General features: G+C 32.8%; 1 long non-coding RNA gene across 1 annotated transcript in view; it reads right to left on the reverse strand.

Moving 5' to 3' along the window:
• Positions 1 to 13,011, reverse strand: part of LOC307185361 — a 28,679-nt gene that overhangs the window by 4,585 nt on the left and 11,083 nt on the right. The window contains exons 2-3 of the long non-coding RNA XR_013828021.1: positions 2,499 to 2,695; positions 423 to 494 (exon numbers count right to left, since the gene is read on the reverse strand). This is a non-coding gene — a long non-coding RNA (uncharacterized lncRNA). The remainder of the gene's footprint in view (positions 1 to 422; positions 495 to 2,498; positions 2,696 to 13,011) is intronic.

Raw genomic sequence — 13,011 nt, forward strand, 5'->3', positions numbered from 1 at the left:
ACACTCTTCCCATATGCTTAATGTAAAGTTTTTTTCAGTAACACTGTATAGATAACCAGTTCAAATTATCATAGGTAACAAAACACACATTTGTTAACCAATACAATATGAAGAAGAAGGAAGGCTTCATTTGAAAATGGAAATTTTACAATATTTAGAGTTGTTAATATCTCAGCTACTCACTAGCACATAATCTGGAGAAAGATGTTTACTTTATCACAAGCCAGTTTTTTTACCTCTGAAAATTTGTCACTTTTGTGACAAAATGTAAACAGGATATTATACCTTCTATATAAATGCTATAAAATACCATACAAAATATTTTTGTTACTGTTACTGTATGCTAATACAAAAATTTGATTGATGGCTTTAATAATTTTGTGCTTATTTATAAATGAAATACTTCTAAAGTTAAAACTTACCTATATTATCTTGATTATGGTGAAACTTTTGAACACGCAAAAATAGCATTTTTATTGCCTTTTTTATAGAGCCTAAAAAGAGGATTAGAAAAAGCCAACATGTCAAAAAGTTAAAAGACAGATACAGCTTTTTGTTGCTGGTAAATTTAATGAAATCTTATGTTATTCGACTGGCAAGTCCCATTCCTTTGAGTGTCTCAGTGAAGACTGTCAAAAATCATCAAAATTCAACACAACAGAGTAAAAGCTAATAGCCTTTTTGTTATACCAAAACTAAAAGGATTGGTAAGACTCAAAATGAAATGCTATTACTGAAAATCTTCTTTTATCTAATGCTTTGTGCAGTGAGTGAAAATTGAACAAATACATACTCTTTCATGGTGTTAAAATGAATTCTGACACTATTAAACAAATATTCTTTGGTCCTAAAACCTCTTAAATACTTTTTACACAAGTAGTATTATTAGAATATCCTGTAAGAGTTTATCACAAAATATTCTGACTACCCAAACAAAACTATTCTCTATAAAATAAAAATTAAGCACTCTATTTAAAAAATACTATAGCATGATGAATTTTGGGGTGGTTTTCATCTTAAAGGAAGTTATATTGTAATCATCCTTTCATAATCTCTAATGTAATTAAAATCTCTCTTCTACTCCCTTCCCAGTTCTTATCTAAATAACAAAAACTGCAATAAGATAAAATACATGGCAGGCAAAGATCTCCAAGACATTCATTTTTCTCAAGAAATGAATGCAGTTAAAGAACTATGATATGATCCATATTTTTTTGTTTATTGACAACAAAAGCAAAATTCCAAAAAAATAATGACTTAATATGGATTTTAGGGAAACAGTAAATCAGAATTGTAAGCCAAGTGAGCATGACCACAAAAGATTTCTCCTTTGGAATGACATTATATGTGAAGTATATTTCATAGTTTTCACTCATTTATTTATTGATACACTTGTCTATTTATTTAACATATACTCTTTGAGTACTAAATATACATCATTATTATAGATGCTTAACCAATCTGCCAAAAAGTGAAATGTGCCATAGGAATGCAAAGCAAATGCATAGATATATTGAGTATACTGAGTATAACAAGTATCTCACTCTTAGAGAAAAAGCTATGTGTGTTGGTATTAGAGAGAAAAATTACAGTAAGAATGAAGGGTAGACTAGAATAAACCTTGTGGTGTTGGATAGAATCAGAGATACCAATTTTCACATGTGTGTTTTTTTTCCCTAAGATAAAAAGAGAAATGAATATATAAAGAAATAGACATAAGCAGACATGTGTATGTGTCTGTATATATACATACATATTTCTTAGCTTTAACCACTGAGAAGACCTAGAAGCAGTAAAACTCTAATAGCAATGAGCATACCTAGCACTCTGGATTCACATTATTCTCCTATTAAAGGAACTAAGACTCCTTGAAGCAACAGCTGATTCCATTGCTGGAGCATAAAAAAAAACAAGATGAGTGTGGAACATTTTTTGATGTAAGAAAATGAGAAGGTCTCAAGAAATAATGAAAATATGTCATAATGAACACTGGAGCTAACTTGAAGTGGCTCTCAGTAGCCAAAATTAAAATAATTTGAGCAGGAAAAAAAAAAGATGGTAATGTATTACTAAGATTAAGCAAACCAAATACACATAAATCCATACTGATGTAATTTAATAATTGAATAAATAAATGAAAGGGGAAAAGGGAAAGCTCTCCCACACAGTAGAGTTCTAAAGAATAAATATAGAAGAAGTAATAGAAATAGAAACTCAGTAATTGGAAAATACCATATAATTGTTTCAGGGAAGAGTGCTAAAATTAGTGGGTGATATTATGATGAGAAACAGGATGTTTACATAATCTCCTAAGTATCTCCCAACAAAATACTTATTTAAAAATAATAACTTTAAAACTGAGAAACCTGATAGACAACATCTTAACCAAATGATTAGAGTTAACATCACCAGAAATGGGACATGGTGATGTCATGTGCCCCCTGATATGATGCACCCAGAAAGGCAAGCTCAACATTGTGGTACTTTTGTCAAAATACCTTATTTGGGGGCTTCCCTGGTGGCGCAGTGGTTGAGAGTCCACCTGCCGATGCAGGGGATATGGGTTCATGCCCCGGTCCGGGAAGATCCCACATGCTGTGGAGTGGCTGGGCCTGTGAGCCATGGCCGCTGAGCCTGTGCATCCGGAGCCTGTGTTCCGCAACGGGAGAGGCCACAACAGTGAGAGGCCCGCATACTGCAAAAAAAAAAAAAAAAAAAAAAAAAAAAACCTTATTTGAATTTAACTATAAGGAAATACCAGAAAAACTCAAATTTCAGGATAATCTACAAAATAACTTGCTAGTACTATCAAGTTCATGAAAGACAGAGAAAAACTGAGGGATTGTCCTAGAATAAAAAAGACCAAAGAAATGTAGCAACTAAATGTGACAGATGACCTGGTTTTGATTCTCATCAAAGATATTAGTGGAAGCATTAACAAAATATGTGAATAAAGACTGTAGATTAATACCTAATACCATATCAATTTCCTAATTTCAGTAGTTGCTTTGTATGATGTTAATATTGGGGGAAACTAGGTGAAGAATACATAGGAATTCTTTGCAGTAGTTTTGTGAATTTTTGCAAGTCTGAAATTATTTCAAGATGAAAATTGTAAAGTAATTCAGAAAAACCAGTATTTCTTAATCTTTTTACGCATAGTACTAAATTATAAAATTTACGTTCCATCCCTGAGGGCTCTTATATTACAATGTCTAAAATACAAATAAGTATAAACAAATAAGCAAGAAAGTGACAGAATATGACAAAAACTATAAGATAAATCATGTTTGTTGTAACAAATAACTGGTGATATCCTGGAGTCCGGTGAGGCCTCTCTGAGAAAACAAAATGTAAAACTATCACCTAAGATGGAAAGGAATTACTTTATTGAGGAGCCAAACAATGAGTCTTCTAAGACAAGGTTTTCCCTTGTGCAAGATCTCTACCATGGGAAAAAGTGTGCTCTAAGACTCAAAAGACGCTTGATTCACAAAGAGTCAGGGTGGTGAGTGTGCTTGTGGGTACAGAGTAGAGAAGGGCTCAAATCATGGAGGGATTTTTCCATCCTTGAAAAGGATTTTCAACTGTATTCCAAATGTAATGTAATTTAAGGATTTGAGGCAGAGGAGGAAAAGTATCTTAGTTACATTAAAAAAAAAAAAGTCTTTTAGCTGAGAATTATTTTCACGGGAATGAGAATAAACACAGTAAAACTGGTGAGGAAACTATTTAAGTAAAAGCATGAGAAGATGGAGTCTTTGTGAAGGATAATGAAAAATATATTTAAGAGATGTTGATGTTTGAAGAACAAGAAGTACTGATGGGCAGGATTGGGGAGCATTAGAAATGACAGAATCAATAATAATACCAGCTGAGGTTGAAAAAAAAAACAACTTTGAAGCAGAGAACCAAAATTCTGTTTGAACAAGTATGAATTTGAGTCGTCCATGAAACATTCCAGGTGAGATATTGAGTAAGTAGATGACTATATCAGAGAATTTATCAGAGTTTGGAATATTCTCAGGAGTCATCATTATATAAATAGTCTTTAAACCTATGGGAATGCAAGAGAACATTAAGGGAGAAAAGCTGTATAGAGAAGAAACACTTTCAACAGAGAAAAAAGAAAGAAGTTGACTAGGTGGATTAAAGACAGCACAGGAGATACTAAAGGAGATTTTCTATATAATTATTTTGTTGTTATTTTCTTTGAAAGGAAGATTAAAAAATGAGGTGGTAACTGGAGGGAAATAGAAGGTCAATACAAAGTTTCAGCAAGAAAGGAGATACCTGTTAATGAGAATAATCTAGTAAAGTAAGAGGCAGAGTTGAGGGGTTGGAATTTGATAGAAGGAACAGTTCTGTTATGAAAACAAGAAGAAAGAAAAAAGAGGAGCACATGTAGACAAGTTGCAAAACTTGTGATGGAAAAATGAGGTTGTTCCTGCCTGATGAGGTCTATTTATTTAAAAGTGAGAAAGGTCATCAGCTTGCCATTACATGTGTGGTAACTGGATGTACTGGATAACTATGACACACCTTATCTCATTTATCCACACACGATTCTTATAAGTATTACTAACAAGATGGATTAGTTACAAAAAGGATAGTGTAACTGAAATGAATCAGATAGTCTAATTAAGATTGTACTAGAACCTAGTTTCTCTCATAGTATCAAACTACCTTCTAAACAACAAAAGAATGGGTTTGGTTGCTTATCTATTTATACTTTATCATAATTCCCAAATTATACTAACATGGAGAGGGATACATAAATACTTTACTGTTTTTAATAACCCAGAATAAAGAATTTAAAACAAATAATTTCATTAAGTTAGAATACTTCAGGCTGTCTAATGAATGCCTGAATCTGTTATTAATTTTGGAAAGTGCTGTATTCCCCCAACTCCCTCTCCATTCTACGTTACTATCATGCTTCTTTTTTTAATCTATAAAGATTGAACCCAGTACACGATTCATAGGTATAGTTTTTCAGATACCAACTTTACTTAAGCAATACCAAGATACATGTGATGACCTTAGTGGTAATGAATAAAAATTTTTTTAATGTGTCTTTCAAAGGAAACACCAAACAAAGTACTTTCATGCCATTTATTTCTAATAGAGAACATTTCCATGTATCTTAAAAACTATAGGTAGACATGCTATAATGAGTAAGACTTTATAATCCTCAGAATACTAGAAAGAAAAATATGTACCTTCAATATTTTTTCTTTCCATTCTATCTAAAAATTATCCTAATCCTTAAAAAGAGATTATTAGCTGTCCCCTGAAATGTCAGGAGAAAATCTGTTAAGACCGATAGCTACATTTTTCAATACCACACATATAAACAATTCAGAGTTTTAATACATTGGAATTATAACCTCTCTGTTACTCAGAAGAGGTGCTGTACAGGTAAAGGACTCTGTGTTGATATTTCTTGGTATGTCAGCTAATTTTTTCTTGAATCATTCCAGAAAAAGGAAAAATAGCGAGAAATCTTCAGAGAATAAAAACAAAGATATAAGAAGAATAAGTTAAAACATTTAAATTGCCACTTTATTTTTCAGCAAAATTTAAACTTACAAAAGTATAAAGATGTGTGCAAACTCTTGAGCAATAGTCATGAAAATATAAAGTACATGTTTGATCAAAATTCCTCTGCCTGTCTTATCAAATATGTTTAGGTTGGAAATAGATGGAGAGCTTATTCCACAGCTCTCCTGGGTTGAAGGTAAAAAGCTTCTATTCCTCAGGAAAAGAAGTAAAATATATTGGTTATAAGTAAGCATTGAGATTCATTCATCTATAGCATTCCAACATAGAAATTAGCTTTGAAAGGTCCCCAGAATGATATTTAGAAAAAAGGCCACAATTATTTGAGTTTGGTGCAGATACAAAAGCAAGACTAGAAAGTTACACACTAGAAGTAGTACTTGAATGGATAAACTTCAAAAAGAGAATAACAATTACATTTCTATCCATTGAAATTGTTTGCTATTTATTTTTTAGCTCATTGTTTTAATGAGCCCTTTTTCAGCTCATTGCCCACTTGAATTTACTGACTGTATGCCAATTAATCTTACTCTTCAAACTGATTTTCCCCGAGTTTTTCTTCTCAAGTTATCCCACAATGACATTCTACCATTTATTGAATAGTTTACTCAAAGGAATGTGTGGTATGCATGGCACTAAACTAAATCTTAGTTAGAATACACAGTATATTAAAGAATATACTCCCTGCCTCCTTAAAGTTCGAGGTCTAATTATCTTTATATTTATAACTTGTCTTCTCCTATATTTTCACTAATCCTTTTTTCTTAGTCTCTGAAAAGTTTTAAGATACATGATTCAATCATCTTTGTATTATCTAAGCTTTCACTGGCCATCTAACTCAATTTATCACATGGATAATGCCTTTCAAATATGCTCCCAACTCTGAAAAAGAACTAAGAGTATGATAGCTCTTACCTTCAAGTAAATTAAATTTTAGTCTAAATGATAGAGTCTATAGAGCTAAATTCATCATAAGTTACAAAAGATAATTGGAATGAAAAGGTTGGAAAACGCTATGGTACATGAACATGAAACAACACAGAATTAAAAATGCAGCTGGATATTGCAGAAAAATATATGGTCTCCTTTCTACCCAAATGATTTTTGGAACTTATCCAAATCCCCACCCTACTATGGCATTGTACTCCAGTCTTTAGTTTATTCCATCTTCTATTTTACACTATTTTCTGTCTTTTTTCCCCCTCCTTGTTCAAGTAATTATTTCCTAGAGATAGATTCCCTCTTAAGATTTTATGACTATATCAACACCAAAAGTTATTATATAATATGAGCTGAGACTACAATATCTAGCAATTTATCAGTTGCCAAAATTTCCTCAACTACAATTTAGAAAATATGTCAAATCACATGAAGAGTTGCAAGAATAATAAAATGAATATTGATATGCTTGTAACTCAATCTGTATATGTGTGTGTATGTGAATTTTGTTAAACTGATTCAAAAATTGCTTGTAAACAACATGATGATTCACCGGGGTCAGCAAATTATTTATTACTTCTAGGAATGGCAACGTAGTACCTATTTTAGGCTTTGTGAGCCTTACTGTGTAGCCTCTGTTGCAACTTCTAAACTCTTCTGATGCAGAGCTAAAGCAACCACAGACAATATGTAAATGAATGGGCTTGGCTGTGATAAAATTAAATTACGGGGTTGGCTAAAAAGTTTGTTCGGGTACTTCCGTAAGCGCTTATGGAAAAACCCAGAAGAACTTTTTGGCTAACTGACAGTTTCATAGTTTTTAGACGTCATGAAATATTATTCTTCTGTTGACTTTTTTCCAACCATTTAAAAATGTAAAACTCATTCTTAGCTTGCATGCTGTATAAAAACAAGCAGCAGTACAGATTCAATGGATGGGCTGCAGATTGCTGACCCCTGTGCTTCACCTGTAAATACTACTACGTGTGTCTCCTAAAACCAAGGGCAGTGTCCTACTTATACACAATATAATTATCACATGTTGAAATTATATTAAATACAATGAAATTATACAAATAATACAGGAATGTATAGTATTATCCTTGAAAAAATATCAACGAATTATAAAGAAAGCTATTGTGTGGCAGTTCATCCCCAGTCACTGCTGTTGGCATGGTTTGTACTTCCATTTTCCAAAGCAATCACGTAAGTTTATGGAAAAACGTACCATCACATGTTTTACCTATAAACAATCTATAAAGAAAATGGATAAACAATAAGTCGTCAATTCATCCATTCTTTTCTTTTTTTTTTTTTTTTTGCGGTATGCAGGCCTCTCACTGTTGTGGCCTCTCACATTGTGGAGCACAGGCTCCGGACGAGCAGGCTCAGCGGCCACGGCTCACGGGCCCAGCTGCTCCGCGGCACGTGGGATCTTCCCGGACCGGGGCACGAACCCGTGTCCCCTGCATCGGCAGGCGGACTCTCAACCACTGCGCCACCAGGGAAGCCCTATCCATTCTTTTTAAGAGGGAACATGCTGGAGACAAGGAAAGAGGGCAGATTTCTTTGTAAATATGGTACTGACAGACCTCCTGGCAAACAAACTGATGATTTTTCAGGCGTGAATTCCTTACCTATGGAATTCTTTTAGCAAAATGTACATTTATTTCTAGGATTATTTATGGTAAACGTAAAATCCTTTGACTTATGAAGCATACTTTTGTGGACCATCCAAAAACAAATAGGTATTTTATGATCTAAATGTCTCCTTCAGCTAAGTGAGGTGGCTGAACACTGTTATACTTGACCAGAGCACATCTAACATGGGAAGAAGTGGATTAGGGAGCCTCATATGACCCGAACTCATCTCGCTTTACCTGTGCCTTTGCAATAGTTAAGTTTGCGTAAGATCTTTGATGCATGTCAGATTTGATAATCAATATTTTGTGTATTTTTAAGCATAAATGTAGCTTTATTTTTTAATTTAATATGCTATCTAAATCTTATTGATTCAGCACATGTTAACCTATATCATTCTGTTAACCCTTCCATATGTCATTATTTAGTTAGACAGTTCTCTGTTGATGGACATTTAACATATTTACAAGGATTTGAGTATTACCAAAAAAACTGCAATAGACATCCTTGTAAAACATTTTATGGGCACATGAGTTAGCATTTCTCTAAGACAGACGGTGCCTTAAAGGAAGCTGCATTTATAAGATACGCCTGTTGTAAAATTTAATAGATGTCTAAAATTGCCACTTAAAATGGTTTTCCATTATAGATGGCAATTTGATATTATTAAACTTTACATTTTTTGCTAAGCTGATGGATGAAAAATATGATTTTGTGAAATCTCATATACCATAGGAAGAAGTATAAATTGATATAACTGATTTGAAAAGAGAATTTATCAGTCTCTAATTAAATAAACATCCACATGTCTTTGCCTCTAAACTTCCTTGGATAGTTATATGCCCTAGGTAAATGTATGCATAAATTCTTCAGATCATATGGCCAAGTATTTTCATATCGACTTTGTTCCTAAGCATTCAACGTTGCAGACAACCCAAACGTGTATAAAAATAAAATAGAAAAACTGTAATTAATATAAATTATGGAATACTACAGAGCAGTGAACAAATAAACTACAGCTATTGCAATAACAAGAATTTCTCTCATAAATATATGTCAAATAAAAGAAATCTGTGTTCTAATGTGTTTTACATGATCAATTTTATAATTAGTATATTTTTTGACAAGAATTCTTTTAATTTTATTTTTAATAGATCTTTATTGGAGTATAGTTGCTTCACAATACTGTGTTAGTTTCTGTTGCACAACAAAGCGAATCAGCCATATGCATAGTGATCTGTTTTTTTGCATACCCAATTAAAATGTTGTACCTCAGAAGTTTAATTTGCTTTACCTGATGGTTGATACACTTAGAGGTCTTTGAACCTACTGCTTTGATTCTTCCATTCATATGCTTTTACCATTTTTCTATTCAAATATTTTTATTTTCCTAAATGATGTGTAGATGTCCTACTATAATCCTTTGTCACATGTTCTAATTATTTTCTCCTAGTCTATCTCCAACTCTCTTTGAAATCTGTTTATGATTTTTTTTACTAATAGAGAAGACTTTAAATGAATGCAGTCAAATGAATCAGATTTTTCTTATGCCTATTGATTTTTGAGTTTTGTTTAAGAAAGTGTTAGTCATATATTACATAGGTGTACTGAGTGTGGGAACTTGGGTCAGAAATAAAGAGCAGTTATCAGCAGGCAATGTATATAGATACACATTGCCTAAAGGGCATGGCCTCCTTCCTTGACAGAAGAAGCTCCTACTGAAAATGAGGCAAAGTGTGGGCTACAAAAGCATGAAAATCTGTCCTCCATCAAGCACACTGCTCAGTAAAAACAAGGAGTCTGGCAGAAATTCACCTTTTAAAGTAAACGCAAAGTCTAAAAGAAAAATCAACAGTTATCTTGAGACACGTCAACATTATAAGTACAGAGGGCAAAATTTAAAACTAAAATGATAAAATAAAACAAATGAAGGATGTATACAAAAGCAGAGGAATGACAGTAAAGAGCAGTAAGAGGACTTCCAAATGAGTATAATTAGTATCCTGAAGGGATGCAAGAAGTTGTTGATTCCTTAGAAAAATAAAAGAGAAAAGCTAAAAATGACATCACTGAAATAAATAATACATATGTGATCATCTCTCACTGAATAATGACTAAATGAATATATAGAAGAAGAAAGCTGAAATATTCTTAAACGTAAAATAAGCACACTAAAATAAATGAGGTCAAATGAACACCACAAATATCATTCTTCCTGGACACCTGCTTGCCCCCCCAGTTCTAGTCTTCACTTCTCCCTGTACTTTCTGTCCTGGAAGCTGCTTGGTATGGACTCTATCAACAGGCGCTCCCTTTTCCTCTGGCTGCCTGGTAAATTCAATGGGGTAGAGCACATGATTAAATTTGAGGGAAGGCAGAGATCAAGATTAGGATATTTTAAACTCTGGCTCCCAACCAGTGACTAGCTTTGTCCCTAAAGTATAGATTTTTGTTCCTCTCAAAATGGCTTACTGTCTCCTTCTGCAGTTCAGTTAACTTGCCCTGCCAGTGGCCCTGTAAGCCAAGGGGGGATTAAAAACATCCACTCTCACTAACCAAGCATTCTGTACTCCCTCTTGTGTTTTCTCACCCCTTCAACAACATTGTAAACAGTATTTAAACCTTTATTTAATTGTACCGTTAGTTTATTTTAATGAACCTAATACATGGATTTCCTCCTTATGAAAACTGATAAACTTATTTTTTTCTCATGCTCAAAGCTAGAAGGTAAATATTTTCTGCTAAGAATGTGAAGCAACTGAAGTGACAGTTTGGTTTAGAGCTGCATTGTAGAAGTACAGCTACTATAAAATAGTTTCATTTTTCTAAGTTTGTTCTCTGCTGTCTGGGAGATTTACATTTGCTTTTCCCATGGAGAAGGCCAGAATATGATGGAGTGAACATTATGAACAACTTCAGAAGACTGTTTAAAGCAAAGCGTGCTCTAAATGATAATATTTCTGAAGGTCCTTATTTTGAAATTTCTCATTTAAGGTCAGTGATTTAGAAATCAAGTCAAAATCTTGTTACCAAATGAATGCATTTATTGATATTAATAAAATATTAAGCATACAGCAAAGGAAACCATAAACAAGACGAAAAGACAACCCTCAGAATGGGAGAAAATATTTGCAAATGAAGCAACTGACAAAGGATTAATCTCCAAAATTTACAAGCAGGTCACACAGCTCAATATCAAAAAACAAACAACCCAATCCAAAAATGGGCAGAAGACCTAAATAGACATTTCTCCAAGGAAGATATACAGATTGCCAACAAACACATGAAAGAATGCTCAACATCATTAATCATTAGAGAAATGCAAATCAAAACTACAATGAGATATCATGTCACACCGGTCAGAATGGCCATCATCAAAAAATCTACAAACAATAAATGCTGGAGAGGGTGTGGAGAAAAGGGAACCCTCTTGCGCTGTTGGTGGGAATGTAAATTGATACAGCCACTACGGAGAACAGTATGGAGGTTCCTTAAAAAACTAAACATAGAACTACCATACGACCGAGCAATCCCACTACTGGGCATATACCCTGAGAAAACCATAATTCATAAAGAGTCATGTATCAGCTAAAAATCATGCCAAATTTAAATGCAGATTGGAATTCTATTCAAAGGGTTTGTACAAAAAGCAAAAAGTTCTTAACATTTCCTAGTTTTTATATGTGAATTATATCTCAATAAAGCTCAATTAACAATGCCCAGTGTTCAAAATTATAATAGTATTAATGCAATCTGTCTTAATTTTAAATTTGAAAAATTAATATGTGCTGTCAACATTTTCAAAGTTTTATGGTTAAGATTAAATAGGAACTAGACTTAAATTGCTTTTTATTATTTGGATGTAAAAATTTTATTTGTAATTTATTCCACATTAATTTTATACATTCAACACTGATGTATTTATTTGAGGAAGTGTACAAAATGTACAAAATGTTGAGAAAAAGTGTACAAAATGTTGAGAATATTTAAAAACTTCACATTGATCATGAATCTGCTTAAGTTTTCTTTCTTACGTTCTTTTGATTGTTTTGCAAAGTTTCATCTTGTATTTGTCGTAAAATAAATTTATCGATTAACTGGCAAATTGTATAATAGTTGCTTACAATATTATGACTAAAGCTGGGCTAGGAAATGGACTATCTGTAGTTTGATTGGCAGAGAAAAAAATACAAATGAGAAAAAAACAATAAATTGTTAATTCAACTGTGAGGTAACTTGTGTAATTGATTTAAAAATCAAATCAAATTTAGAAGTAAAATAAATTCTGGTATAGAAAAATTTGGTCAGAAACATACAACTTTCAGTAGTATAGACTTTTCTTAAAGCTGCAAATGGATACCGTCATTTAAAAAATTCTAATTATACCTTTGGGTCTGCTCCTCCCTGTCTTATTTGTAATAAATTTCTCATCATCTTCCTTTTGAGATGTAAATATTTACCAATTTAATCGTTTCAATATCTCTAGAGTTTCCTCATTTCAAAGGGTTTTGATCTGTTCTAAATAATAAGCAGAGGGAAGTAGTCTATACCTGTTACTTCTCTGCTTTGCTACAGTAGGTCAATATCCAAACCCACACATATTTTCCAATGCTTTACTGTTGCAAGTATATCCCTACAGTGCCTACATGTGGACAATAAAATTACAATTATAAGCATAAATTCATATAATTTATCATTATTCTCTAAACTCCAAATGGCTTTATTCCAGTACTTGAGTCAACAGCTTAAACATCATATGGCATAAAGTTAATATAAAGTCCAGGACTTCTGCCAGCTATTCAGCCTTGTCAGGAACCTCACTGTGGAAAGTTTAATTAAGATAAAAAGGTTGACATAACTAGACAGAAC

Source organism: Stenella coeruleoalba (genome assembly GCF_951394435.1).
Source record: "Stenella coeruleoalba genome assembly, chromosome: 4".
NCBI classification, from domain to species: domain Eukaryota; kingdom Metazoa; phylum Chordata; class Mammalia; order Artiodactyla; family Delphinidae; genus Stenella; species Stenella coeruleoalba.